The following is a 6,840-nucleotide window of genomic DNA, read 5'->3' on the forward strand; positions in this document are numbered from 1 at the left end:
GCCTGGCAATTATGTCCCAGTAAATGTTTAACTGGATGAAATGGAGTTGCCTGGAAAGGAATCAAGGTGTTTCTGAGCAATGCTTCAGAGCCCAGCCTCCTCGCTCCTATGATATAAGACCCAGCTACCCCAAAGCAGCTAAACATCAGTCGCTTTTGAGCATGGGAGTGGGGGGCACGGCCTCTGAATCAGAGCGTCCTAGACCGTAAATGCTGGAGGCTGCAGGTGAGAGAGAAACAGTGAAAAAAGCCCTGGTCATATCTAATTTCCTCTCCCTTTAAGCATCTACTCTCTGTGTGATACTGAGCAAGATGGACCTAGGGCAGGGGTGGGCAAAATATGTGGACCAGATCCTGGCTGCCAGCTGATTGGATGCAGCCCAAGGGCAGGCACCCACCAATTAACTGTATCTAGTCCACAGCTGCCCCTGCTGCATCCCGCATGGGGCCAAGCCCTGCTTGCTCTCATCTGGGGCAGCGCGTGCTGCGCTCCCACCCTCACCCACCAACCCCAGCCACGGCCAGCGTGCACACTTGCCCAGCAGGGCTGCTGCTGCTGGCGCTGCACCAGCCCAGGGAACTGCTCGGCTCTGCCCACCTCCAGTGGCTCCTCTGCCTGTCCCTGCTGCAATGCTCTGGACAGCAGGCAGGGAAGGGAAGTGGCAGTGGGGAGGGATGCTGTCCCCAGCACACTGGGCTCCAGCTCCAGTTCCTGGCTGTGTTTCACCCACTCTGCTTGCCATGCATGATTAGCACCCACCCATGGGCAGCTCAGTGGGTGGAAGGCAGCCCCACCAGGAAGCTGTGCGCGCTGAGCAGGGCTGGGACTGCGGCAGGGCAGGTGGGAGCATGGAGTGGGCTGCCTTGGGTGGGAGCAAGCGGGGCTTGGCCCCATGCATAACGTCAGGGAGCAGCCGCAGGCTGGAGGGGGTGCATGTGGAGTCAGGGGGGGTGGAGGGTGACTGCACCTTCCCCACCCAGGTGAACTCTGCTGCATGCCCCCCCAGCCAGCTCCCAGGAACTAGCGCTTGGGCAGCCTCCCACACCTGCATACCCAACCCACCCCACATACACCCAACCACACCCCTACCCCATGATGCCTACATCCCCCCACCCACACCCTGCACCCCACCATACCCACAACACACCTCACATCCACACACCCCACATACCCATGAACACTTGTGGCTCTCAACAGCTCACCAAAACTCATCAAGCAGCCCTCCAGCCAAATAACTGCCAACCTCTGACCTAGGGTCTGGCCCAGTCAATGGCAGCTCTTATGTTCTAAACCAGAATTATCTTTTACAGCAGTGTAAGTAAGGGATGAGAGGCACTCTGGTGCCCTGGCTGCAGCCAGCATGCAGCAGTCTTGCTCCTCAACGCCAGCAGCCTGGACCCACATTAGTACAGCCGCTGCCGCCAGAGCGCAGAGATTACTGGAGCAGGTAAGACTCCTGCCATCCCCTCCCCACATCTACCCCCTGCCACTCTCCAGTGTCAACACTCTGCCCAGGGCACTGCAGGAGCTTGCTGCACCTCTGATCTTTTGCTGCTTCTGGCCACTGTTTTTTTCTGTTTTGGTTTTTAATGACAGCTGATAAACTACTGTATGGGAAAAGCCACACTTCATCCCCATGGCCCAGCTGTATGCTGTGTCACAGCACATGGATAATTGTTAATGCTTTACAAGGAGCTGCACAAGTCATGGGTTCACTGGCTGGGAAGGAGAACACCCATGTTCTAATCCCTCTCTGCCTGGTGCAGGCGAGGGACTCTCCCCATAGGGCAGTAGCTTTACTCGGCAGATGACAGCATCATCCTTTCTCTCGTGCGTGGATGACCTCTACCTGACTCAAGAAGTCTATGGGCCAACGAGAGGCAAAGCGCTGCTTGACCTGGTACTGGCTACGGGGGACAACCTAATCAGCGACCTAGTGATCGATGGGAAGTTGGGTGACAGCGACCACGAGCTGATCACCTTCACCATCCACCGTAAAGCTGGCAAGTCAGTCAGCAACACAGAAGTCCTTGACTTCAGCAAAGCTGACTTTGACAAGCTCAAGAGGCTAGTTGGTCAGGCCCTCAGGGACCATGACCCCAGGGAGATGGGAGTTCAAGAAGAGTGGTTGCTTCTCAAGGAAGCGATCCTCAGTGCACAAGCTAAATCTATTCCAACACGGAGGAAAGGCAGCAAGAAAGCACAGCAGCCCCCCTGGCTCTCCAGGGACCTAGCGGACCTACTGTGGCTAAAAAGGAAAGCCTACAAAGGATGGAGGATGGGATTCACCTCCAAGGAGGATTACTCCGCGCTGGTCCGGTCCTGCAGGGACCAAACCAGGAAAGCCAAGGCTGCAACTGAACTCCAACTAGCTTCAGGCATCAAGGACAACAAAAAGTCCTTTTTCAGATACGTGGGGAGCCGGAGGAAAAGCAAGGGCAATGTTGGACCCCTGCTAAACCAGATGGGGCAACTGACAACTGACGCCCAGGAAAAAGCCAACCTATTAAATAGGTACTTTGCGTCAGTCTTTCATCAGTCACACGGGATGCCCATGCCTGCTATGGGACAGGGAAATCTGGGTGAGGGGGATCCCCTACCCTCCGTCAATGCTGAGCTCGTGAAGGAACACCTTGAGAAGCTGGATACCTTCAAGTCAGCTGGCCCTGACAATCTGCACCCCAGGGTACTCAAGGAGCTGGCGAGCGTCATAGCCCAGCCCCTGGCACGGATCTTTGAAAACTCCTGGCGCTCTGGTGTAGTGCCTGAAGACTGGAAGAAGGCCAATGTGGTGCCGATCTTCAAGAAAGGGAGGAGAGTGGATCCGGCTAACTACAGGCCCATTAGCCTGACTTCTATCCTGGGGAAGATCTTAGAAAAGTTTATTAAGGAGGCCATCCTTGAGGGACTGGCCCAGGCTAACATCCTAAGGGATAGCCAGCATGGGTTTGTTGCGGGTAGGTCTTGTTTGACCAATCTCATTTCCTTCTATGACCAGGTGACCTATCACCTGGACAAGGGAGAAGAGATTGATGTCATATATCTTGACTTCAGAAAAGCTTTTGATCTGGTATCCCATGATCACCTCTTGGCCAAACTGCCCAGTTGTGGCCTTGGCTCCACCATGATCTGCTGGCTGGGAAACCGGCTCCGTGGTCGGACCCAGAGGGTTGTGATTGATGGCAGTCACTCATCGTGGTGCCCTGTGACCAGTGGGGTCCCTCAAGGCTCTGTCCTGGGACCCATCCTGTTCAACATCTTCATTAACGATGTGGACATTGGAGTCAGGAGTGGACTGGCCAAGTTCGCTGATGACACCAAACTTTGGGGCAAAGCATCCATGCCAGAAGACAGGCGGGTGATCCAGGCTGACCTGGACAAGCTCAGCAAATGGGCAGACGAGACCCTGATGGTGTTTAACACTGATAAATGCAAGGTTCTCCACCTTGGGAGGAAAACCTGCAGCATCCTTATAGGCTCGGCAGTGCTACGTTGGTTAGCACTACAGAAGAAAGAGACTTGGGGGTCATCATTGACCACAAGATGAACATGAGCCTGCAATGTGGTGCTGCGGCTAGTAAAGCGACCAAAACACTGGCTTGCATCCATAGACGCTTCTCGAGCAAATCCCGGGACGTCATTCTCCCTTTGTACTCGGCCTTGGTGAGGCCACAGCTGGAGTACTATGTCCAGTTTTGGGCTCCACAATTCAAAAAGGATGTGAAGAAGCTTGAGAGAGTCCGGAGGAGAGCCACACGCATGATCAGAGGTCAGGAAAACAGATCTTACGATGACAGGCTGAGAGCCATGGGACTCTTTAGCCTGGAAAAGCGCAGGCTCAGGGGTGATCTGATGGCCACCTATAAGTTTATCGGGGTGACCACCAGGATCTGGGGGAACGTCTGTTCACCAGAGCGCCCCAAGGGATGACGAGGTCGAACGGTCACAAACTCCTGCAAGACCGTTTCAGGCTGGACATAAGGAAGAATTTCTCTACTGTCCGAGCCCCCAAGGTCTGGAACAGTCTGCCAGTGGAGGTGGTTCAAGCACCTACATTGAACACCTTCAAGAGTAAATTGGATGCTTATCTTGCTGGGATCCTATGACCCCAGCTGATTTCCTGCCCTTTGGGCAGGGGGCTGGACTCGATGATCTCCCGAGGTCCCTTCCAGCCCTAATGTCTATGAAATCTATGAAATCTATGAAATCCTCTTGCACTCTGGCCCAATGAATGTTTAATACCAAGTGGATCAGCTACAGAGAGAATGATGCAGTCCTCATCCCCAACAGGGTACCCTATAAATAAGTGGCTAGGGCTCTTTCCTGGGAGGTAGTTCAAACCCTGCGGGTAGCAGTGGACGTAGTCTTTCTGGACTTTAGGAAGGCCTTTGACACTGTCTCACCCTATTCTCATTAAAAAACTGTGGGACTGTGGTGTTGACATCTACACAGTGAATAGGGTTGCTAACTGGCTGGAGGGCCAGACCCAGAGAGTGGTGGTGGATGGGTCTTATTCGACCTGGAAGGACGTGGGCAGTGGGGTCCCCCAGGGCTTGGTTCTCGGGCCCGTGCTGTTCAACATCTTCATCAGCGACTTGGACGAGGGGGTAAAAAGCACCCTGTTCAAATTTGCTGATGACACTAAGATGTGGGGGGATGTGGGCACGCTGGAAGGGAGGAATAGGCTGCAATCGGACCTAGACAGGTTACAGGGGTGGGCAGATGAGAATAGGATGCGATTCGACACTGACAAGTGCAAGGTGCTGCACCTGGGGAGGAAGAACCGGCACCGTACCTACAGGCTGGGGAACTCCCTTCTCATCAGTGCGGAGGCAGAAAAGGATCTTGGAGTCATCACTGATGCCAAGACGAACATGGGCTGGCAGTGTGGGGATGCGGTCAGGAAGGCCAAATGCACCTTGTCATGCGCCCACAGATGCATCTCGAGCAGGTCCAAGGAGGTGATCCTCCCCCTCTATGCGGCACTGGTCAGGCCGCAGCTGGAGTACTGCGTCCAGTTCTGGGCACCGCACTTCAGGAGGGATGTGGACAGCATGGAGAGGGTCCAGAGGAGGCCACTCGCATGGTCAGGGGGCAGCAGGGCAGGCCCTATGAGGAGAGGCAACAGGACCTGAACCTGTTCAGCCTCTGCAAGAGAAGGCTGAGGGGGGATCTGGTGGCCTGTTACAAACTAGTCAGAGGGGACCAGCAGGCATTGGGGGAGTCCCTGTTCCCCCCAGCACTGCCAGGAGTGACCAGGAATAACGGTCACAAGCTGGCAGAGGGTAGATTTGGGCTAGATATCAGGAGGCGCGACTTCACGGTCAGGGCGGCTAGGGTCTGGAACCAACTACCAAGAGAAGCGGTGCAGGCTCCTACCCTGGGGGTCTTTAAGAGGAGGCTGGATGAACATCTTGCTGGGGTCGTTTGACCCCAATACTCTTTCCTGCCATGACAGGGGGTCGGACTCGATGATCTGCTCAGGTCCCTTCTGACCCGACCAACTGTGAAACTATGAAACCCTCACTTGAAGGCAGACAGAGAGAGAATCTGAACTTGAATCACCTGCTTCCCAAGAAAATGTTCTACCCACAGCGCCAAATCCAGGGTGATAGGGCTGTTGCTGCCCTCACCCCACCTCCTTTTTCTGAATTCGTGCAAGTCCTTGCAAATCCATCTCTTCCGAGAACATAAACACAGCGTTTTAAAAAATGCTTAAGCCAACCACTTTGCCATTGGCAAAATGCTTTTTTACCTTTCTGAGTGTGAAGCTGGGTGCTACATTCAACCCTAAATTCACAGAAGAGCTTCACGTGCTGTGCAATGGTGTATTTCAGCAAATACGTCCTTTGCCAAATACAATTGCACCTGGCTTAACCCAAGAGACCCAGGTGCAAATCCCTGCTTCACCACACACAAACCTCTCAGGAGGATTTGGAGCAAGTTGCTTCGCCTCTCTGTGACCCAAATCACGGACACAACAGGACAGCCCCAGCTCATGGCTGTGACAGTCAGTGCAGATAGAGCAGCCCTCCCTTCCTCCCACAGGGCTGAGCTGAGATTGGGGCACAGCCAGGCCCCAGCAGGACCTCTGATCAGGGAGGTCTGCTTGCACCATCCCAGACTTTTCCCCGCTGGCTGCTAAAGGGACGGGAGTGCTGCCAGCCCCCAGCCAGCACTCTGAGGCAAGGAGGAGGGGTGGGGGGCATGCAGTGCGTGCATCTGATGATGATATGGAGCTTTTCAATCTCCCTCCCTGCTTCTTTATACTGTCTGCAGCAACCTGACAGGCGAGCAAGTCAGCAGGGAGCCAATAACAGTGTTTCTCACCCCATCAGCAAAACAATAGCTTCTTTCCATTACTTCAAACCCTTCTTAAACAGCTTACCAGCTGACCTGTTGATTAGCTCCAACAAGCCCTGTTCTGTCTTCCTGTCCTTGTGAAATTGGAGATGCAGACACCTGGGATTAGCTAGCATACCACGTGCCTAGGGTCCCTGGGGCTGTGGTCTGTGCTGCGGGAGACAGGAGGGAGGGTGGGGAATCCCTGCAAGCAGCAAGGGTGGGGAAGGTAGGGCAGGGGGAAGCCAGGCAGACCCTGCTGTACCTGCAGTCTTTGCCAAGCTCCAGCCAGGGAGCAGAGGGGAGAGGCCAGCTCTGCTGTGGAGCAGAGAGCCCTGCCCAGCCCAGAGAGCATGCTGGGGTGCTGGGGGAGTCTGATTTATCTTACGCCAGCAAGAAGTCTGGGACAGACATTGCATAAATCGGTTTGAGCCTGATACTACATTCAACCAGGTTTATCTCGTACCTGTTTTAGCCATTTGCAAACTGGTTTATGTG

Source organism: Crocodylus siamensis, chromosome 5 (genome assembly GCF_052110815.1).
Source record: "Crocodylus siamensis isolate JL-2025a chromosome 5, ASM5211081v1, whole genome shotgun sequence".
NCBI lineage: Eukaryota > Metazoa > Chordata > Crocodylia > Crocodylidae > Crocodylus > Crocodylus siamensis.